This window comes from Mustela nivalis (genome assembly GCF_964662115.1).
Source record: "Mustela nivalis genome assembly, chromosome: 5".
Lineage (NCBI taxonomy): Eukaryota > Metazoa > Chordata > Mammalia > Carnivora > Mustelidae > Mustela > Mustela nivalis.
The window spans coordinates 63,322,214-63,346,480 of record NC_139024.1 but is presented as its reverse complement, the minus strand read 5'-3'; the positions used below and the strand labels follow the sequence as shown (position 1 = coordinate 63,346,480).

Below are 24,267 nucleotides of genomic sequence, written 5' to 3'. Positions count from 1 at the left end.
GACTCCATAACCATATTTTAAAATTATAAGCAGAACTTGATCTTTATGATGCAATACAAGATTAAATGTGTATGTTAATGACAGAACTTACATGAAAAAGACTTGCATTAAAATCAAATAATATTAATTTCATGAAAAAATGTGTTCTTTCCAAGTAGGCTTATCCCCACCATGCCACCAAATTACTAAATTCAGCAGTTACTAAATTCAGTGGGGACTTGTCCCTCAGTCTTCTCCCTCTTGATCTTTCTGTGGCACCTGATGCAATTGATTAAGACTTCCTTCCAACGCTGTCCACACTTGGCTTCTAAAACAGCATGTCTCTTAAGTTTCCTCCTGTCTGTTTGGATGATTCCTTTGCTGACTACTCCTCTCTATCTGTTAAGGTTGAGGTGCCGCTGGACTCAACCCTTGGCCTCTTCTGTATCTGCACTCACTCACTCCGTGATCTCAACCAGAATCACAGTTTTAAATACCATACACTCAGATCTACTATCACGCAAGGCGGTATTCTCAAACATCACTGTGCCTTGCAAAACCCCACAGTGACAACCACAGAGTTTATATGAAATATGTGATTGGGGCACAAAACTCAAAAACGTCATCAGTGACCTGTAAAAAAAGAAGAGAAAAAGAGAACCTGATAAAAACGGCAGCACAGTTTCACACTTATTAAATGGAAAATGCATGCGTCACTATTATAATATATGTGGTCCTTTACCTTGCCAACAGTGAACTTTGCCTGTGAAGGGGTTCCAGCTTGTGAGTTCATGTGGAGTCGTGGAAGGAAAGTTTTCTGAAATCAGTTGGCTTAAGTCGTAATGACAGACATGGATGGGTGTGGCTCATAATACGTGGTGAACTGATGTAGCTGGGCTAGGTGTCTGAGGTATGGGCATGTATTTTGGGTTTTCTTACACAGTTCAGTTCTGCTAGTGCCATTTTACGCATTCACTGAGTGTTTCTTCCAGAATGAATTGCCCACAATCAAATGTGAAATTCCCGTTTTGTTTCAATTGTCCCCTACTGTATCAGCCTATACTAGGTCTGCAAAGACACTGTATTAAATAAGGTCATGTGCACACGTCTTGGGGGTTAGGACTTCTACATATATTTTTAAGGAACACGATTCAACCCATAATGCAAAATTTGCCCCCAAATTTCTGGAAGCTTCACCTAATGTCACACTAGGATTTTTTTTTTTTTTGAAATTTTTATTCTCAGCTTTTCATAGTAAGAAATACATTTTACATTATGTCACAGCATGCATGTACGCAAGTTCCACATAACTGACTCTGCCTGGAGTAATCTGTTATTTCCTCTTATACTTTATTCCATCAGAGAGAAAACTTGCTACTCGTGACCCACTAATTGATATTATGGCACCCTGCTGAGTTGTGACCTACATTTTGAAAAATGCCATTTTGGAATGAGAACAAAAACTCCTGTTCTTCTGATTGGGTTAGGTTCTAAAGGATCCTCCTCAAGTCTATTCATTTATAAGTAAAGAGCATGGGATTGTTGTTGATTGCATGGCACAAGACACTGGTCAGCCTGGGTTTTCTTTTTTTTTTTTTTTTTTTTTTTAAAGATTTTATTTATTTATTTGACAGAGAGAAATCACAAGTAGATGGAGAGGCAGGCAGAGAGAGAGAGAGAGGGAAGCAGGCTCTCTGCTGAGCAGAGAGCCCGATGCGGGACTCGATCCCAGGACTCTGAGATCATGACCTGAGCCGAAGGCAGCGGCTTAACCCACTGAGCCACCCAGGCGCCCCAGCCTGGGTTTTCTGATAAATCTTTGTTCTCCACAATTCCTTTCACTATTTTCCAATTCATTCTGTTTGCGTATGCAGATTTTCCTCCCCTACTTTCAATTTGTTATATTGTCTCAGCTTTTGGTCACTTTGTCATCTCAAAACTCTTCTTACACACTGCTCTGTCACTTGGGAGACTCAGTCAGGTTAACAGTGCTTACTATTATCTCAGAATGGACCATGAAGACGGGATAAGCAGGAGGTTAAGGCTTGAAGGCAGAGATAAACGGACTACTCCGCTTTCACCACCTGTCCTTGCTGGGCAGACTGGAAAGTGAAGTTTTTCACCTGTTTTCAGCCTCTGCTAGTCTTTGTGGTCTTAGGTCAGTTTTGCTCTCACTCCTCATCAGCCCCTTTGCCTGGGGGACTGTCATTAAGGAGCGTGAACATTGCTGATGGGAGTCTGGTGCCAGCTCCTGACTCCAGCGCTACTGCCCACTCAGCCCAGAGATGGCATTTCAGCAGCCAAAGCCCTAAGACCACGCTGCTACAATGAGGGGAACTCCCCCATCTCACTCCAGCCCACGACTCACTGGATAATCCCAAAGAAGTATGTCCCTGTGCTTCTAGTGGCTCAGATATTTTGTGGGAGATGAAGAGTCTATTGTGCTAATTTTGCAAAAAAGAATATTGTAGACCAGGACGCTTAAACAACATGCTCCTGTCACACTATAACTTAATTGTAATTTAGAACCTGAACACATTCCTGATTTTCCTGGGTGTTTTCCCATGAGCTATAAAAGGTCTTTATCTTTTTATAATATTGCCAAGGGCAAGCCCTGTTTATCTTCAAATGGGCCAGGATAAGTAAAATTTATACAGGAAATTCTATTGTTCTCTGAAGATAACCAAGTTTTACATTTGTTGTAAATATCAATCAAGTTATGATCTGATCTTTCCTTTCTCCTAATTTTCTTGGCATTTCTCTCTAGCAGCCCCTCGATACCCCACCCCCATCACCATAGCTCACATTCTTCTCATTCAAAATGAAGAATCTGAACTTAGATCTCTCCCAAGGAACCCAAAGAACCATTTTCCTTCAAAGACTAAAATTCTTGCTTTGCATACTTTAAGTCTCCCTGAAATTAGTCTGTATGAGAATTAGTTGGTCCATTCAATGTGATGTGCCTTTTTTCTTATGCACACAAAAGCTGAATTTAAATTGATAGTGCGTTATAAAAATCAACATCTTAAAATTTAAAGATGTTTAAATTGTTAAATTTAAACTGACAAGAGTGGGAATAAACACTAAATAAATTAAATTTAAATTGTTAAATTTAAACATTGTTTAAATTAAATAAAATTGTTTAAAATGTTAAAGATATGTATGTCCATACATATATATATGCATATATATATATGAATATTTATGAAGTGTTCCTACTACACATGAGGCTGAAATACCTGAAATTACAAAATTTTCCATGAGTTTTCAGGCATTGTGAGAATTACATTGGGAGCAGTTCTCATAATTTAATCAATGTGTTTTAGATAGAACTGTAGACTTTTCTCTAAAGATTAAAGCTTCTGCCAAAATGGGCTGACAACTGAACGAACACCTCTCTTATCTTCTAGGCTTTTTCCGGTTCTCACTAAGCAACCTGAATTCCACATGATCCTACATCCATGCTACTGACCACTCATCCTTCTGGCCCATTTTAAGAGCCTTCCAAGGTCAGAAGATGTGCACATATCTTTTTTGAGTCTGTAGTCAATGCTTCATAGAAAATTGGCTGCTGTTGGGAGATGAGAGAAACTAAGGGGTTTCCCTATAATTTGCACTCCTGAGTACGCCATTCAGTTCTTTTGGAAAGCCCCTGTGAGAGAAGAATTTTAGCCTTTAAAAACAAAGGTTTTTGCTTCTTCAGTGATACAGAACCTTGGCATTTCAGAACTGAAAGAAACAAAACTCAATGACCCAAGAAAAACAATGGTGAGAAAAGAAGTAAACCAAGTCTAGTGTAAACAGAGGCAGAAAATTGTTTTTTATTATAGAAATAAGACATTTAAAGGCAAGCAGGAGCTAAGATTAAATATAAAAATGGAAATACTTTTAAAAAGAAAAATATTTGGCAAGATCTTCTTGGCCAGCTTACATTAGTCAACAATTTATTTCTGGTTCTGTTTAGTTATTGACTTGACTCAAAAGAGGGGTTTTCCATTAATAAGTCTAAAAATTGTCATATAATCATGTAAGTTCATTATTCATTATATTATTATTAGTGTTTATTCCCACTCTTGTCAGTCCTCTGTATAGCTTCGGAGGGATGAGGCATTTATGGTTAGACTAGGTAATTTTTTGAACTATAATTATACTTAGTCAGCTATGAATAACAGGGAATCTAAATACAGTGGCTAGAACAAATATGAGTTTACTCATTGTAACGTAACAGAAGTTGCTAGGGAGGTTAATGAAGTTGTTTCAGTAATTCAGCAATGGTAGAACCAATGTCTTTGTGATTCCTTGGCCTAGCCTTTTCCTCATGATTACAAGAAGGCTGCTGAAGCTCCAGTTATCCAGGTCTGCATCCAATAAAAGGGAGGATGTATGTATGTCCTTTTTAATGATGTAAGCAAAGGTTCTCAAAATTCGCGTAAGATTTTTACTTTTATCTCATTGGAAAAAAATTGTGCCACGTGGCCATTCCAAAGAAGTAAGGGCTTTAGAATAGAGGCAGTAAAGAGAGGAAAGTGTTAGAAATGGGTGATGGATCAGCCAAATCAGAATGTCTGCCAAAGTTTTTGTCTGGATATTTCTGATACATGGTAACATGTAAACAACCCTAGGAATGAATAGATTTGAGAGTTGAATTGGCTGATTTCAAAACATCAATGTCACCTAGAATTTGTTTTTTATTAAAGATGAGAAATCAAATGAAGCCTTAAAAGTGGCAGTGGTAGATGGAGTAACAGACCCCCATATATCTACATCCTAATTCCCTACACCTGTGATCTCATGATAGAGAGATGGGGAGATTATCATGGACTGTCAGGGTTGGCCTAATGTAATGATGAGGTTCCTGAGAAGAGAAAAGCAGGAGTGTCAAGGTCACAGAAGAAGATACAATCATGGAGACAGTCCACAGAGAGAGAGGGGAGAAGATGTGAAGATGCTGTACTGCTGGCTTTGAAGATGAAAGAAGGGGCCACGAGCCAAGGAATGCCACAACCTCTAGGAGCTGGACAAGGCAAGGAAATGGATTCTCCCCTTGAGCCTCCTGGAGGAATGCAGCCCTAAGTGGCTCCTGGACTGTAGGACTTCTGATCTCCAGTACTGTGAGATAATCAATGGTGCTATTTTAAGCCACCAAATGTATGGTAATTTGTTACAGCAGCTGCAGAAAACTAATACAGTGGCCTGGATCAGATTAGAATGGAAGTTTCGAATTGCTCTTGAAAAGTGAAAGTTAATGTCTTATAAGAGAATGTGTTCAAGCCTCAGAATTATCTTCTATAGGGCAGTAATAACTGCTAACACTCACTGAATATTTACTGTGTGTTAGCAAAATGCAAAGTGCATTGTAGGCATTTAATTGCACCCTTGAAACAACCCTATGAGGTACACACTAATACTATCTTCCATTTGAATAAACTGCCAAGGGCATGAAAACTAGGGAGTGAAGTAGGGGCAAGAGAGCGGGGCACGCTGGCATGGGTGGCAGGTTACTGGTAAGGAGTGTTTGGAGGCAGTGGCACAGGTTCACTGGGCCCCTCAGCAGTAGCTGGCTACCATGTCAGTGGCTGGGAACCCACAAGACTGTGGGTCACGGAGGAAACTCTCCATGCTCTTTTCATGAACACTGGGAAGAATTTGGCCAAGGACGGGAATTTTAGCTGAACCCCTTGATGGGAACTCTGAACTGCACAGAGAGCCCTTTGTGTTTGTCCTGCACTAGGAAAGTAGCCAGAGGCTGGTACTAACAGAGGAAATATATACCTGTTGAAGGCAATCTAAATCATTTCCAATAATTTTAGAGAAAAATGACACTGCTATCATAATACCAAGACATGCTGGTCTCCCAAAAGTGAGGTTTGAATCCTGATGACCTTAAAACGACAAACAAACATATAACAGCTCTCACTTTGCATGGCTCTGATACAAATGAGTTTCAGTTAACAAAGCATGCACAAAGCAAGGGCTGCCTGCATTAAGTTGTCAAAGGAATGAAAAGGAAATAATCCAGAAAATTACTCTGCAAGAACTCAGATGTTAAAAATATATTAGATGCTACTGCTTTGAATGCTCTATCAAAGGCAACTATTGTAAAAGCATTCTGAAAATCCTAAAAAGGGGCATATATAGAAAAAGGAATTTAAAAAAAATTTAATGATATTTATGAAGAAAGCTTCAAAAACTTCCATTTATTATTAATTTATTTGGTGTTAGTGAATTATGTTCCAAATGTAAGAGAAAATCAAGTTTTTAAAAAGCGGTTGAAGAAATTATGCATAAGAATAGCTAACAAAGACCAACAATTTTTTTTATTATTTAAAATTTTATTTTTATTTTTATTTTTATTTATTTATTTATTTATAAATTTTTTATTTTTATAAACATATATTTTTATCCCCAGGGGTACAGGTCTGTGAATCCCCAAGTTTACACACTTCACAGCACTCACCAAAGCACATACCCTCCCCAATGTCCATAATCCCACCCCCTTCTCCCAACCCCCCTCCCCCCCAGCAACCCTCAGTTTGTTTTGTGAGATTAAGAGTCACTTATGGTTTGTCTCCCTCCCAATTCCATCTTGTTTCATTGATTCTTCTTCTACCCACTTAAGCCCCCATGTTGCATCACCACTTCCTGATATGAGGAAGACCAACAATTTTAATGTGTTGCATATGCAAACATCAACACGGAAGTGAGGACACAAGAGGAGCCAACTTTTATATTATCAGAACAAGCAGGATCTCAAAGCAACATTTAAGTCCATTGTTTAGCTTACCTTGAAGCCTTTTATTTGTGTAAGAAAGTAAAGAAAGGACACCAAACAAAAATATCTCTTTCAAAGACCTTCCCTTTTTTCACGTTTAAACTGGATTTAGGAGCCTCCTAAAATAACTCTTGCAGGGCCAAGCTGGGAAAAAAGAAAGCGTGTTTCATTCCCAGGGAATAGAAGGGGATATACGACCAAGGAAATTACAGAATGAGATGTTCAGGTTCAAAAGAATGAACATGATTAAGGGTCAGGCAGGCAGTTTACATGACTTAAGGGTGAGTATTTGCCATCTTTACATTTCGGGCTCTTTTTACATCATCATCCTTTGTCCGAAGAGATGACAGTCCTGGCTGTGACTTCCTGTGTGCGTAAGGGGGGGCTGGAAGGGGTGAGGCATAACCGGCCGCCTCATCCCCGCTTCCTCCCGTGTTTATGGCCCATTCGAATGACAGCCACAGCTTCCAGGACCCACTGCTGCTATTTCTGACCTGGCACAAAGGGAAGATTGGAATTAACCAGCTATTTTTTCCACTTGACACGCTTCCTTGTCATTTCCAACGCTGGTCACCTGCATTGTGGGACTTCTAATCAGGCTTCATATGCCTTGATCTTGAAAGATCTTTCCTGTCCATTTTTAGAATCTTCCAGTGACAACCTTATTATTATTTTTTTCTCATTCAGCACAAGAATTTTAGGCACACATATGAAGGACTCATAGGCTCGAAAGAAAGTGAAACAAGTCAGAAACGATTACTACGGAACCAGCTAACACTCAGCATAGTGTCTCTATTAAAACCATCCCTTCTTGTTCTTTTTGTCCTCTTTCAATATGGAGATGTGACTGTGAAGATAACAGTACACTGCCCTGCTGATAACTTCCTCCAGGGTCACAAGACAAATTTTCACATGTCTCAGTGAAGAGACCATCCTAGTTTTCAGTGCATCATCTTCAGCTATGACTCTGACCTCTGACAACACATTCACCTGCTCTCCTCAACATCATCGACCGGGCTTGGTTCAGTGTGCTCATTAACTGACATTGCAGAAGTAAACTGATTTTGCCACCAATAAATTTGGAAATTTGATCACAAGTTGCTGGCCCACCTGTGAAGGATTCCCAGCATGCCTTTTTCTCCCCCAGGTTTAGTGGGATATAACTGACATATAATGTATAAGAGCAAGTAGTCAGTATTATGATATAATACACATAAATGTTGCCGACTGATGACCACAGTAAGATTAATACATCCTTCATCTCACAGTGTTACATTTTTTTTTTTTTCTGTGTGGTGAGAACATTTAAGCCCTCTCTTAGCAAATTTTTAGGTATTTACACTACAGTATTGCTAACTATAGTCACCACAGAGATTATTTAACCCCAGAACTTAATCATCTTAAAACTAAAAGTTGTTACCCTTTGACCAATATCTCTCCATTTACCTCTACTTCTCCTCCCTCCCCAGACCCTGGCAACCACCATTCTACTCTGTTTCTATGAACTTGTCAGCATTCTTTTTTCTGTGGCCCACTTCTTGAGACTTACATAATATACTGAATTTTGACATACTTTTTCCAGCCTCCTCTTACCTCACATTGAGTTTGGAACGTGCAACTAAAGAGATACAGCTCAAAGCAAGCCCTTTGTACACGCGGAATTTTCCCTTTAGCAAATACCCATTACAGTCCCATTGTGTACAGTTCAGAAGTATTTCTGAGTATTTCTTTTTATTAAGTTGCTTCAAATAAGATAAAAGGGAAGCCCAATTGACCACTGGCTCTGAATTTGGCAGGAGGACTGTTAGGCCATTTGCAGTGTCCTAGACAAAGAAGCAGCCGCAGCCCGAGACCTTTCTCCCACCTGACTTTGTCCATCCTTGCAGTAGGGACTCCGAGGAAAGAGCAGCCTGAATTTCATCACTGGTGCTAACAGAGCTTGGGGAGAAATTTTCCAAGATAATAAAGCTAAGATGTATTAAACACTTCTGTGGCAGCATTCTAAGCCTTGTACACGTTAATTTATTACATCTCACAACTCTATGAGGTAAGGACTATTATTATCTCCACATAAAGATGCAGAAGAGGCACAGAGAGGCAGAGTCACAGGCCGACAGAGTAAAGAGGAGCCAGGATCAGAAGGTGGTGATGACTCACAGGAGAAGCTGATCCTCGTCACCCGCGTGGGACAAGCACTTAGAGAAAGGATGCAGTTGCAGACATTGGAAGAGAGCTCTCCTTTTCAAAAAAAGGACATTTGGAGAAAAAAACAAAAATATTGAGTTTAGCATACAGGAGTCAATTACAGTGTGTGAAGGAACAGCCCTCCAGGTCTGGGAGGCAGACAGGGCTTGTGGGTATTAAGGATCTCCTTGGCAGAAAAGGAGGACCCAGCTACCAGGTCAGGATCTGGTTCTGGGGATGGAATGTAAAAGCCCAACATGGACTGTAGTATTGAAACAAGTCTAGGTTGTTAAGACTCTGATTCCCACTAATTAAAGTGTGTGGGTTTCTTCCCCACACCACCAAATAATTCTCTGACACCAAGTAGGTGTCCTACAATCCCACTCAAGTCTCATACTGTCTACCTGGAGATGATGTCAGATCGCACAAGTTAAAGGTTGGGTTCTACAAGATCTTGCCCTTCGCCCACTCAAATGCCAACTGCCAGCCAGCTTGTCATATGTGTTTTAGCCCAAATGGCCATTGATTGGAGATTTTAACAGCCTCATCCTTGAGTTCAATTACTTTGCAAGAGCAGCTCACAGAATTCAGAAACATTTTACTTACTAGACTACTGGCTTATTATAAAACAGTGTAACTCAGGAACAGACAGATGGAAGAGATGCATAGGGCAAGGTATGCAGGAAGGTTGTGAGCTTCCATGAACTCTCCAGGTGCACCGCTCTCCCCAAATCTCCATGTGTTCACTAGCACTGAAGGTCTCTGAGCCATGTCCTTCTGAATTCTTATGGAGGCTTCATTACATAGGCATGGTTGAGTAAATATTGGCCATTGGTGACTGAGCTCAATTTCAAGCCCCTTTCCCCTCCCTGTAAGTCAGAACCAGTAGGACTGTGTTCCAACCTTCTAATTACTTGGTTGTCTCCAGGCAACCTGCTCCTATCCTTAGGTGCTTTCCAAACAGCCCCCTCATTAACATAACAAAAGACAACTCTATCTCTCTTACCACTTAAAAAATTCCAGGGGTTTTAGGAGCTCCATACCTGGAATGGGGTCAAAGACCAAACATCTACATCTTATTGTAAATCACAGTATCAGATTTGTCTATGCAGCTACTAGAAGTAAAAGAAACGAAGCCATCACACTATAGTATCAGATGAGGACTGATCTAAGGAAGAAGTGGGAAGCCAGCTATCCAATGGGAAAAGAAGGCCCAGAGCTGAAGAATAGTCAAGAAGACAGGCTGAACCTCACCTCCAGCTTGGTCTTGGCCACTTGGAGCCTAACTGGGCCTGTTTCTTATCCATCCTGGCCCAGTTGTGGTCAGGTCGTCAGGGTATCAGTCAGGAAGAAAAGAAGCAGTAGACCAAAGCTGTCAGGAAACTTAAAGCCAAAAACTCCTCATGCCATCCACAAGACAAATACCGAAGGACTGAAGCATCCAGCAGCAGATATTTAAACTTAGCCTTAACTTGATTGTTACCCTTCCGGGTCAGGGAAAAACAAGCTTTTCTCAATAAATCAAGAAACCATAATGCTAATTTTTAAATGTGAAAAAATAAGAACCAACCAAAATCTCATGAGACAGCAATAAAATCATGGAACAGCATTTAATCAAATAGCATATAGTCATCACAAATCATGTTTTCAAGGTATATTTACTGTCCTTGGAAAATACTCATAAGAGTATGACAAAAAGCAGGCTAACCTGCCAGAATATGCTCTGGAATTGTTGGGGAAAAATTATATTTATGTTCAATAAAGAAATTACTCTGAGAAATACAGTCTTGTTTTACATAACAAATATGTTGCTTCCAATCACCCAATATTGATAATATTATTATACTATAAGAATGTTAAGATTTATGAAATATAAAACTATACTTTTGTAACGTTTATTTTTTTAAAAGTCTGTCACCTAAAACGTCTAGAAATACTGAAAATAATTTAATTGGGGTGAAGTTTACATTACCCTTAACTTTTTAACAACTTGGTTTATTTTTCTCCTTTTGGAACTAAAAAATTATAAAATTTCAAGTTAGTGCATAGAGATGGTAATTATTCACCTAAACTTGGAGATTAATGAGCAGATTCATGCATATTAAACTTTACTTTTAATAAATCATAACAAAAGTTATTAAACATTTTTGTAAGATTATTATGTGACCTAACTACCTCGATTAAAAAAGAAAAACATCTTTAAGCAGAATTTTATGGTTGGGAGCAATTTTGAATGGTGCAGACTTTCTTTCAGTGTGAACTGAGCATCAACAAGTACAGGTAAACTTTAACTTCTTGAGGCTCTGAAACTGTAAAGTGCAGGTGCAGGAACACCCCACTTTCTTTTTGCACAATACATTATGCATGAAATAAAATTTCTTGGCGACAGACACTCAAATCTCAGCAGATCTCTAACATTTGCTGACTGGGGGGTGCATGAGCGCTGTTGATGTTAGAGAACTAATTTTTATCTTTTTAAAGCCAAATGGTCAGGATAGGAATGGCATGTATAAAAGGGAAGGTGGATTTCAGTGAAAAAGTGCAGATGGGCAGACTGATCTCTTGTCATGCCCTCACAGAAGAAGACAAGGCCAGAGATACTCAGCCCCTGAGCAACAGGAACCTTAGAGGGTCAGGGCAGGTTGATGTGTGAGTGAGATGAGGCAGGACAAAGGTAATACACAGAAGGTAGTACTCAGGTACTACCTGAGAAGGGAAGAGGTAGACGGTAGAAGGACAAAGGTAGTACTCAGGAAGCACAGGTAAAGGAGAATGTGAGCTGGTGCCAAGAGGCTGACCATAAAGACAGAAGAATGGCAAAGGGACAGGATCCGTTGTAAGATAAGGAAGTTGTAGTAGGGGCTATTTCAGGAGCCCATGGTGTGGTCTCCTAGTTTTTTTTCAAACTAATGAGTAAATCTTAGGTCTTCCATATTTCCTCTTTCTCTATTCTCTGGTCCCCTTGACCCCTAAGAGATACAACAACTAATTCAGGCACCTGGGAGCAGCTGGGAGCCTGGATTCCCAGGTATCATCCACCAGCTTATGACAGGGATGGGTAAACTGAGAAGATTCTGGGGAGTCTGTTGGTATCTGAAGGCAAAGAGAGTGATGGGGGAAGGCCGATGGACATACATCTGCACTTTTTGCCATGGATCTTGGGTAATTCCCACTAGCGTCTGGATTTGCTCCACCATGAAAGGTATAAAAATACAGCCAGGACGTGAAACCCAAATCAGGAATATTTGCCCTCCATGCAGTCAGCCCAGGGCTTGCTGTCCTCCTGACTCATCACAAGCTTCTCCCACTCTCATTGTTCAGCTTTAAGATGTACAGAATGATGTCAGTGAATTGCAAGGACTTTTCCAAATGCATGCATTTATTTTGGTTTATACTTCCGCCCCCTCTCACTACCCACACCCATTTTAAAAAAGGATCTGAGGTCTATAAATTGATGTTCTGTGTAAACTGAAATAGAAAATTAAAAGCTACATGGAGTAAGGGGGAAGCAAACATACAAGCTGATGTAATGACAGTAAAAGAGCCAGCCGCAAAGAAATCGATTAAGGAAGAAAAAACTACGAATTACCACTATCAGTATCTACTAAGGTCTCAGAAAAAACTCATTTCCATGATACTAATTCACATCAGTTTCATTATATTTGATTAAAAATTGCCTTATACCTATGAAGGAAAATAATCTAAAAGCTGAGTGAGCTTTTTAATATCAATCTTAGCAAAAATGACACTAGATATCAATAACTGTAAAAAGGCAATTATTTGGCAAAATCAAATATGAAAAACAAACACAGTGATGCTTGATCACAAATGCAGAGCCTGAAAATCAAGTAGAGTGAAGCAATATTGAATAAAAACAAACATTAAAAACCCATGGATTTTGAAATCAATCTTCTGGATTCAGCTTAGTTTAACATTAATTAGCTATGTTACATAATCTTTCTGTGCTTCAAGTTATGTACACTTAAATCTTCAAAAGCTTGTTTTGCGAAATAGGCATAAATATCTAAGGAACCTACTACAGTGCCCAGTATACAGAAGCCACTCAATAAGTGGCATTTATTAATTGAGCACCTACAATGAATCAGGAACTATTCTAGGGGCTAGGATTACTGTGGGAAATCAGAGAAATCTTTATCTTAGTGACCTTTATGCTGTGATAGGGCAAATAGCCAAAAAACAAGTAGGAAAAGAAGAAGTAAAGAGAGAAGACAGGGAGGGAGTTAGGAAGAAGAGATAAGGAGAGATTCAGGTAGTGATATTCCCTATTAAAAATAGTCAAAGTGTAGAGAGTGCCTTGCAGCAAAGGCTAGTCACTGTAGCTAAGTAGTCAGGAAGGGTATTCTGAAGAGGTGGCATTGTCTCTGAGTCTTGGATGATGATAAAGGAAGCTAGAGTAGGCCGAGATCTTTGGACAGAGCATTCTAACCAAAGGAAATGACAAAAAAAGAGAGCACTATGAAACTAGAATAAATTGTGCATTTTCCATAGACAAAGAGAAGGCCATGAGTGATGGGAAGAGGGGTGTAAGATTAGGTCCAAGGCATTGGTGGGACCAGCTCAGGGAAGCCCTTGGGCTCCAACAGAATTTAGATTCTATTTTAATTGCAATGGGAGATTATGGGAGAGATTTAAATGAGGGAGTGATATGATTAAATACAATCTTTAAAAAGAGCATTCTGGGGGCGCCTGGGTGGCTCAGTGGGTTAAAGCCTCTGCCTTTGGTTCGGGTCGTGGTCTCGGGGTCCTGGGATCGATCCCCATATTGGGCTCTCTGCTCAGCAGGGAGCCTGCTTCCCCACCTCTCTCTGCCTGTCTCTCTGCCTCTTTCTCTCTCTGTCAAATAAATAAATAAAATCTTTTTTAAAAGATTTTAAGTTAATTAAAAAAGCATTCTGTGTGATTATGAAAAAAGAAGGGGAGGATCCATGGGTGGAGAGAGTATGAAACTAAGCAGACCAATTAGGAGACTGCTGGAACAGTTCTGCTAAGGCACAGTAGCTTCTGGGCCTAGCCTGCTAGCAGTAGAATGGGTGATATGTGGTTGGATTGAGGATATATTTTGGAGTTAGAGCTAACAGGACTTCCCAAAGAATGGATATAAGGGAGCTAAAGAGATCAGGACTGATTCCTAACTATTAGACTTGAGCCACAGGCAGAATGGTAGTCCTATTACTATGATGATAAAGAGGAGGATTGGAATGGTTGGTGTCAAGATGGTCAGACATGCAAGTGGAGATGCCAAGTGGACAGCTGGACATACAGTCTGGAGATTAGGACTACTCCCGGGAGAGAATATTTCTATAAACTGTAATGGAGACTTGCATGATGTAAAATGTCAAATTCGGTTTTACCAAATAGAAAAAAAATTTAATACCAATAACAAGTGATACTTGCTGTTTTTCATGAAAGTAGATCTTGAAATCTTTTATTTAAATGGCTTATAAGTTATATTTTTTATAAGACTTTATATATTTATTTATGCTAGAGAGAGAGAGAGAGAGCGGACGCAAGTGGGGGTGGAAAGGCAGAAGCAAACTCCCCACTGAACAGGGAGCCTGCTGCAGGGTTCGATCTGAAGACCCTAGGATCATGACCCAGACTTAAGGCAGACACTTAACCAAATGAGCCACCCAGGTACCCCTTAAACTACTTTTATTGATACACAAGGATTGGATCAGTAAAAACTATAAGTTCTCTGTGGTCAGCAAAACCTGATAGAAACAAATGATGTTTCAGTTGCAATATCAGAACCATGGTTTTCAAATCAACAAAACCCTTATAGCACATAGTCCTTGATTCTAGATAAAAGGTTGCTTTACAGGTTCACATCTTGTGATGGTATAGTTAAAATCCTTTCTTCCAGAAAGAATAGAAAGAGAGAGAGGTCCCTCAGAGTTTTATTTTTCTTGACACATCTAATGATATCCAAGCTGGCCTGGCATTGATAATGATAAACTGATTTAAGGGAAATTCGTCAATTCTGTTCTGGTAAGATCCCCATGCTGCCATCGGGGACCTCCTTATTTATGCAGATAGAAGAGGTTAGCATACATGAAACACATGTAAGGTAATGTGACTGAGTGTGTGAATGGGAGAACAGTGTTTTGCATTGACCTGTGTGCTCTTGGTTGCTTTTATCCTACACTTTCCCATACTTTTCAAATAGCAATGCTACTTTCCATATGAGCTGCTGTCAGGGAAAACAACCAGCCTAAAAGAAAGATGTCTGTAAAAATTGCAACTGTGTTTCTTAAATGAAGAATAGGCACAACCATCTGAAAGCCAAAGGACTTTTTATTTGTAAGTACCAGATTTGTTGAGAGAAATCAATGGGTTCCAAGGAATTCTAAGAGCTAAACTTCAGTGATCAAGAACCATATTTGGAATTTGCACTAACTTTCACAGAATAGTAGGAATGACAGTCGATTTATCTACCTTTTTACCCAAAAAGGAAATGAAGATTTACCAGTGAACAGCCAGTGGAGGAGATTCAGAGAGAATAAGACAGGATACTTAATACAAATAAGATAGCTGGTGGTGAAATTTGGTCCCTCCTATGGTCAAGCTTTACATGGAGAATGGTAAAGACATGTTTAAGAGACTTCCAATAACACTTTCCAAGGCAGAGCCCAAGAGGATAGTGAATCTTGTAGAAGAAATTGAGAAATTGAGAAAGAGGCCCCTGGGTTGGGAGGTTCTCTAGAGCTAACGTAGATATTTTTAGCCACACACACACACACGTATATACATATATATATATAGTGAAGCAGAAAAAGGAGGTCTATCTATAGAGAGAAGCATAAAGCAAATGTGCACACAGAATTTGTGTGGCAGGTGAGAGTCTGGTTAATCAATCACCCTTCCCAACACTTCCCCCTTGTTTGCCTCACTCTAGTAGAGACTAGAAATTCTAAACCCCTGTCCCCAGTCTCCTCTGACACCAGGAGTTCCTATGACTTGTTTTCGGCCCTCGAGAGGAAACGTGGAAGGTTTTGTTGAGGGAGCACATTCTGGGAAAGCTTTTCCTTCATGATGGATGGGTAGCCACAGGGGCAGTTGTCCATCTTTACAATTCCTCCTGAACAACATCTGGAGCGTGACATCTATGATTCATGAAGCAAGGGACACAAGCAGAGTCAACACACTAGGATGTAGAGGGTGGAAAGCCCTCCTGTCATAGACCCAATGCCCTCACTCTTGTTTGTGGTGGAACATGCTTACACCTTTAGTGACTTCATAGAAGTGCAGTGAGGACCAGGGGGAGACAACTGTGGGTGAGCACATTGTCCAGGGAGGCCAGGAGTTGTATTTGTGACAGGAAGAGACATTCACTGCCTCTGGTCTTATATAACCACTAAGCAGAAACAGTTGAGAGCAAGGAGGCATGTATAAAAATCAGTTCAGAATCTATCTCAAGAAGGGCATTCTAAGATCATTAAAAAGAGAGCTAATTGACCATCCAAGAAAATGATTCTGCTATATTTTCCTTACTGGTATAATTAACTAGCAGTAAGACATATATAATTATTCTACAGATGAGGTCACTATTTTACAGTCATAGGCCATAAGATCTTAAAGGCCTCAAGTTGCAAAAGCAAAAACCAAAAAACTAAATGTAGTAGGAAAGGTGAGTAAAATCCTGTGATGAAACCAGAGAGCACTATCACAGAAAAGCCTCAGTCTGAATAGTGGCTCAGGTTTGAATCATCTTGGCCTGTACAACCAGGTCCAATAACCCACCCAAGTTAAGGAAGATTCAGCTGATCTGAAAATCTTTATACTTGGGACAGTATAATTGCTAAAATCCTAGGTAGGTAGACTTAGGGAAAGCCTAAAAAGAAAAAATTAAGAAGCAAAGTAAAATCTATTGTACTTTTTAATCAAGAATAATTGAGAAGATTTTTGAAGGGTTTTGTAATCACAGTGACACTTTATGTTGTTTTGTTTGCTTCTTAATGTGTTTAATAGCATATTAATTTCCCGTGTCTGCATGACAAACTGCCACAAGCTTGGTAGCTTCAAACAAAAGAAATTTATTTGCTCATAGCTCTGGAAGAGGGCAGAAGTCCAAAATCAAGGTTTGGTTGCTCCAGGAGCTCTATGAGAAAATCGATCCCCTGCCTCCTCCACCTTCTGGAGATTGCAAGCATTCCTTGAAACGGGGGGACCACATTAGGAACACATTGCTCCAATTTCTGCTTCTGTGGTCACATGGGTTCCTCCTCTTCTGCGTGTCTCTGTGATCTCCCACTGTCTTTCATAAAGACGCTTGTGATTGGATTGAGGTCTCGTCAGATAATCCATAATAATTTCCCCATATCAAGACACTCAATCAAATCAGCAAAGATCCTTTTTCCTTACAAGGTAACATTTAGGTTTTAGGAATTAGGACCTGAAATCCTTGGGTGTTCAAAATGGAGCCTATTACAGAGAGTTATTAAAGAAATCTGACATACTTTATGTATGATTTCAGATACATTTAAGTTTAAAATCAATGTATAGCAGTTTAAGGAGTTACATATATATTTTTTAAAAGATTTTTATTTATTTGTTATATATATAGAGAGAGATACAGAGCGCAAGCACAGGCAGATAGAGTGGCAGGCTAGAGGCAGAGGGAGAAGCAGGCTCCCTGCCGAGCAAGGAGCCCGATGTGGGACTCGATCCCAGGACGCTGGGATCATGACCTGAGCCGAAGGCAGCCGCTTAACCAACTGAGCCACCCAGGCGTCCCTAAGGAGTTATATTTTTAAATGTTTTTTTAAGATCTATTTATTTTAGACTGGGCGAGACAGCCAGAATCTCAAGCAGACTCCACGCTAAGTGTGGAGCCTGATGCTGGGCTCGATCTCATGACCCTGAGATCAGGACCTGAGCTAAAACCAAGGGTTGGATACTTAACAGACTGCACCACCAAGGTGCCCCTAGGGAGTTATATATTTTTTATTATTTGTACAAGAAGTATGTAAATATTTAAAGGAGTGCCACTTGCTTTTAAAAGTTAATTTTAAATAAATACAGAAGATTAATAAATTAAACTTTCAACAAAGTGTAAATGGGAATGAACATTCTTCTCCACACAAAAGTCTCTTGGATTTTAACAAGTCTACAACATTTTTTCCCTGCTGACTCTCTAAATTTACTCTATGTGTGTGTTTGTGTGCGTGTGCATGGGGGGAGAGTTTCAGTAACCCTTCGTAGCCTCTTTCACATTCCTACCCTAAAAGATGAGGAAGGAGTTGGAATTGATGCAAAAAGCAAACATGTGTGCACACCCACCTGCTTACCCCATTCATGACTAGAGCAGGCATTCAGCGCACTGGGTCAGTCACAGCAGTGGGCAGTAGTCCAACTGTAACTGCCCAAGAATAGCCTCTGAGCTCACCAACAAACTGTTGTTTGCCTCATAGTGACTCGTGTCTTGTGCTTGTGGGTTTTGGTTCCTTTAACAGTGGGTCACAGGGCTTCTATCGAACGTCTTGTTTTGTTTATTTTCACTTACCATGCTAAATGTGTTCTAGGGTTCAAAGCTGCTTTTTGAAGAAAGATGTTTTCTGAGATGCATTTTTACAATGTGTCCTGTTCCATGAGGAGCATGACTGAGCTCAGGGACCATCCATCATCATCCGTCATGACAAGTAAGTTCTGAAGAAAAAATAGTTTTAAAAAAAGCATTTTGCCCCAAGGCATCTGCTCCTCCCCTTAGCATATCCGATTCCTAAAATGATTCCTTTCCTGGTCACTGGCGCTTCTTTTCCTCCAAAGATTTCCCACCCAAACCTCCTCAGGGTTTTCTGCCTGCCTGAGCAGAGAGCTGGTTCACCTCATAGAACTTGCATAAGTTGGGCAAAGTGGGGCTGTCCGGGAAAGTGGAGTCTCAGAGGCACTCAGAATGTCTTCCTGAAGATTGCCCTTTGGTTATTTTGTGTCTACTGAAACCACATTTTTCCTTTAGTCCTCTTTCAGTTTGCTGTGTGGTCAAAATGTTGGGTCAATGCTTTATTTTATGTTACTTTCATTTTTGAGAATGACTTTATTGAGTATAATACAGGGGATGAGTCATAGTAATTCAAGGTCAGTAATTTGATAGGTTACACCAAATGCTACCGAATGTTACTAATTTTGTTGTGTATATATTATATATGTACATATATATGGCTTTTGATATTCAGGATATATTATAAATAAGAACTCGGTCACCTTCCTTATCACAAAATCAATTGACATGCCTGGCACCTTTTTTTTTTTTCTTTTGGTAGTGGAGGAAGTTGGAGGGAGATAGCTTAAATGATTGACTGTGGGTCACAAAGAGGCATCCTTGTCAGAGAAGAAATGTGCTTTTTTAAAACTGGCTTTTTTTTTTTTTTTAAGATTTATTTATTTATTTGACAGAGAGAAATCACAAGTAGATGGAGAGGCAGGCAGAGAGAGAGAGAGAGAGGAGGAAGCAGGCTCCCTGCCAAGCAGAGAGCCCGATGCGGGACTCGATCCCAGGACCCTGAGATCATGACCTGAGCCGAAGGCAGCGGCTTAACCCACTGAGCCACCCAGGCGCCCAGAAATGTGCTTTTTTATGATGAATGTATATTTATGATGAAATATAAATCACTTCAAGCTAAAAACACTTAAATAATGCTGCATTACTGTAATTTTTTAGTTACTAAAACAGCATTTCCTGAATACTCTGGAAGTTTCTTCAGATACCTTCTATTAGAGTACCAGTGAGTTGCATCCCAATTAAGTCTCAGAGAAGAAATGAAGTTATAAAAGGACTACATGGCATTTTTTAGTTCTTCAGGAATATGTGGATAGATGCGAGACAAAAGTAGGCGGACAAAGGCATTCCATAAAATTGAGAGGGATGAGAGGGGGAGATCAATTAATGACCAAGTCACTTCTAACCTGGGAAGGTCATAAAATTTGCTTTTTTATTCCTAAGAACATATGTGCTTTCCAGTGTTGTGCCTTCCAGCTCCTTGATGAACATAACTGTAGCAGACTGGAGGGGGATGCCGACCTAGCAGATTTGAAAGTCTACAGGGAGTTTTAAGTTCCTGGTTGAAGATTGGATTTGAAACACACCTTGATGGCTTAGTCACTCGCATGCCTGGGCATTGCAGGTGTTTGCCCTATTACTGAGGGCTTCCTCTGTGGAAATTTCTTTCTGTGCTGTTGAGACCACTGTATATGAAATCACGAAAGTCGATGCAAAGGCTAGTGAGTAACCTGAAATGCCTTGAGAGAAAATAGGGGAAATTTCACAAAGGTCCTACCCAGTCCATAAAATAATGAGTCTTGAAGTTTTGGGAAATGATCATATAAGCACATAAAATCAATGAATAGATAGAGTGGGACATTTCATTTCCTAGAGAGTCCTGATGGCAGTAACGTCAAGTCACCCCAAAGCCAGTGTCCTCAATATATCCCCATAGACTGGGTAACATATACACATCGATATAGATATCCTGATAGAACATAGTATAAAGAACATAGAATTCAGAGCCGGGACACCCAGATTGAGAATAATCTTCACCTCTATCCCTTGGGAAATTTTTCTGAATTTTGGTTTCCTGTTTATAAAATGGTATAATAATGCTTTCCATACCTAGGTTGTTATGATGTTCAAAGGCATAAATAAATGTGAAGGTACATTGTAAATAATTGTTTAAATGTAACTATTATGTCCATCATTAAAAGAAAACTGAGTATAATGGAAAAACTGCTATATTCTCTGATGCTGTGGCCAGACCTATGAAACATGCAAACCAAGACCAAGTCTGGAGCTAAAAGTAAGGGGTTGAGGGTAAGGGATACAGCCATGCCATACATGCCTATTCTATTCTGTTTTCTGGGTAACTTAGAATAAGGCAGGAATCATAGGTGATTATCCATATTTCCTCAAATTAGTCCACCAGAGGTTTCTCTGGGTTGATAATGTCCTTACTAAAATGAAGATATGGTCTTGATAACTGAGGTGATTATGCATGTAGGCACTAGAGCCAGACTATTTAGGTTCAAATTATGGTTTTGTCATTTACTTGTTCTGCAACCTTTAGAAAATTGCTTGGTTTCTTTGCATCTCATTTTCCCAATGTGTGAAATAGGGATGATAACAGTACCTATGTAGAAAATTCTCAGTAAATCATAGTTTGAAAGGCTTCAACCAGGCAAGTAGAATGGCAGTGTGTAAGGAATGTTTTCCTTCTTATTATTCTCTGAATAAATCAATTTTTTTTCCTGGAGCAACACAGCTGCTAATCCCCACAGTGTCCTCATGCACACCAAGGACAGTCATCCTTTCCTTAAGACACTGTACTACCGACAGGGGGAAGAAAAAACAAAGCAAAAAAGTCTATAATGACAACAGTGCAACTGGAATCCCCTAGAATTGAGCAGTGAAAAACCTGCTTAACCTTATGTGACGGTACTTTCTCTGAAACTCAATCTCCTTTTGTAGGAAAAAAAATAAACACAAAAACAACAACAACAACACAAAAAAAAATCAGTTGTTGGCTTAGAACTTTCTAAAACCCCTCATAAAACTGAAATATGGGTGGTTTTTTTTTTTTTTTTTCTTCTACATCTTGAGACTGACTTCAGGGTCAATAGGCCTCATCCCAGTGTAGAACCTTGTACCAGGTCAAGGAGAAGTAAGGAACCAAGCACAGTGTAATCTCAGGTTCCCAGGGCCTGGGGCAGGTAACAGAGCCCTTTTCAAACACATAGCCAGTAAGGCTTGCATTTTCTGACCAAGTTAGCACCCTTCCCACCATCTCTCCCCACAGAGAACCTGAAGGTGGTAACACACGGCATGAGTAACCCCTGAGCCTTCTTAGCTGTCCAGGCAAGAACACAGAGTCTTTAGGTGGAGCAAGAAAGGTTTGCTTGCCTCTCACCCTCCCTAGAGAACAAATAATAACAATCTTTAAGTGGCTGAGAACATGACATACGAAGGCAGAAAAAGCAGTGAGAGGAAGTCATGAGAGAGAGGAATGAGGAGTATAAAGGTTCAAAGCAGAATGCAGGCAGCCAGCCACACTTCCTTCTCAGCCACTTACTGTCCTCGGAACCCCAGCCCAAACAGGCCTCTGCCACCACCAAGACTCCCTCCCAGCTCCGTCTCCTCATCTGCTCTCTGGCTTCCCGCCCCTTCTCCCTTCACTGCCACAAAGGAATGGCTTCTTCAGCTCACAAGTCACTGAAGTGCAGTGGAGTTACCTGCTTTGCACACAGGCTGCCAGGGTGACCCCTTGGTTAGCCCCATTGTGTACCTCTGGGGTGGTTTAGCAGTTGAAGCCTCAGCCTCAGCAAGAACAGGAACCAAGAAGTTCCCTTCTCATAGGACCTGTAACTTGACCTCCTTCTCAGAACAGAGATAAGAGGGATGTGGTTTTTTTTTACTTACAGGCCTCAAGGCACACATCATACATTTGTTTTACAGATGCCAAAAAATGGAAGCCTCAGACAGAAAGCTTTGTAAGAAATGTTACAAGCAGAGGCTCCTAGCGGGTCTTAAAACCCCACGACAAGTCAACCAGACCCAAGTGTCAGGGCCACCAGCAATGTCCCAAGATGTGTCCAAGGGCCCCCTGTGCATAAATCATCCTGGGAAGATGGAGCGTGCGGAGGAAGATGGTACCCAGGTGAGCAGAGTGCTTTGGTTTACAAAGGACTTTCATTTTTACAGTCGATTTTGATCTCCATAACCCTACGGTGAAGTCAGGGTCATAATTTCCATTTCAGAGCTGACAAAATGAATGCTTAGGGAGACAAAGTGACTTCTAAAATCCCATAGCGAAGCAGAGGTGAACAAGTAGACTTCCCTTTCTGGACTCCTGATCCTCTGCTGTTTCTGCAAAAGGACACTGGTAGTGGGGGAAACCAGAGAGTGGGAGACTGTCATCTCCAGGTCTGCCTGAGGAGTTGCTGCAGCAGAGTCACTCTGGGGACACCAAACACTTATTAGACCCCTTCAGTTTGCACAGGCACACCAGCCTCAGGCCACTACAGTGAGCCTTCCTGACTGTTCTGAGAGAGAAGTTCTCTCTGAGGCCAGCGATGATCAGACAGGCCCCAGGAGCTACACTTCTCCCTGGAAGCATCACCTTCAGTCTCTCATCTTGTTTACTGAGTGTATAAGCACTGTTGATATCTAGGAGGGCAACACATGATCCATTGCCATTTCTTCCTAGGTCGCCAGCAGTGTCTTCAGTGCTCTGTGCAGGCCCTGCACAAGACTCAGAAAGGGTTAAGTCATGAGATCAGTGGAAGGATGGAAAGATGGAAAAGAGCAGATAGAGAAGGTGATTGGGTCATGGACTTTGGGGAAGGTATGTGCTATGGTGAGTGCTGTGAAATGTGTAAATCTGACGATTCACAGATCTGTACCCCTGGGGCTAATAATACATTATATGGTAATAAAAAATAAAAAAAATTTTTTCAAAAGATGGAAAAGAGCAAGTATAGACTATGTGTATAGGGCAGTGGGGGGAGGGGCAACAAAGGAGAACATCCCATACCAAACACATCATCGATTTCCTAAGCTGACAGCAGGAAGGGTGCATGATAACGATTGTCAGTTCCAAGTCCTTAAGGACATCTCCATATGAAGGGCAGGGGAGGGGCAGCACTGCGCTGACAAGAAAGAAGCAGGTTTTGGGGTCTGGCATACAAGACCACACTGGGCTTGCTATTATTCACCCCTTTGACTGGTGAGCACAACGGAGCTGCAGGAACACCTGGGGTGCACCGCTCTGGGAACATTAACTGACTGGGCTTTAATGAAGGGCTTGTCAGTGTTCCAACCCTGGTCCCAGCCCTAACTCTGGACCATGGACAAGTCATTCATTTAAGCTCCAGGGTCTCATCCGTAAAAAGAACTAGAACAGTAGCACCTTCTGGGAGTTGTTATGAGAATTATATGATCTAATGAGTAAAAAGTCCTGAGTCCAGGCCCTGGTTAATGGCAAACATTCAGTAAACGCGAGTCAGGATCATTCTGTCTACTGGACTGTAGGGTTCCCCAACATGAGAGCAAAATTCTTCACGGCAACACCTTTCATTCATTTTCCAAGTTCCTGCTTCTCATGTAAAAAGCAGGACAATACGGAGCTATCATTAACAGGCTCACATTTTCCTGGGTGGTGCAGGTGATCCGCATAAGTCACCCACCCCCCAAATCTACTACTTTGAAGAGATTATTTTGAGCTGAAGGCAACTGAGAAAAAGGTGACACAGGAAAAAATGCAGACACAAGAAAAAAAAAGACCTTACCAGAGTTTGCCATCCTCAAAAGCCTAAGCCTTTTTTCC

The 24,267-nt window shown here is 40.6% G+C and overlaps 1 long non-coding RNA gene across 1 annotated transcript; it reads right to left on the bottom strand.

Annotated features, from left to right (window-relative positions):
• Positions 1-6,753: 6,753 nt before the first annotated feature.
• Positions 6,754-22,265, bottom strand: LOC309864912. Its single transcript, XR_014311837.1, has 3 exons — positions 22,175-22,265; positions 18,433-18,601; positions 6,754-7,231 (listed from the first exon to the last, which is right to left on the bottom strand). It is a non-coding gene; the product is annotated as an uncharacterized lncRNA (long non-coding RNA).
• Between the last annotated feature and the right edge of the window lie 2,002 nt (positions 22,266-24,267).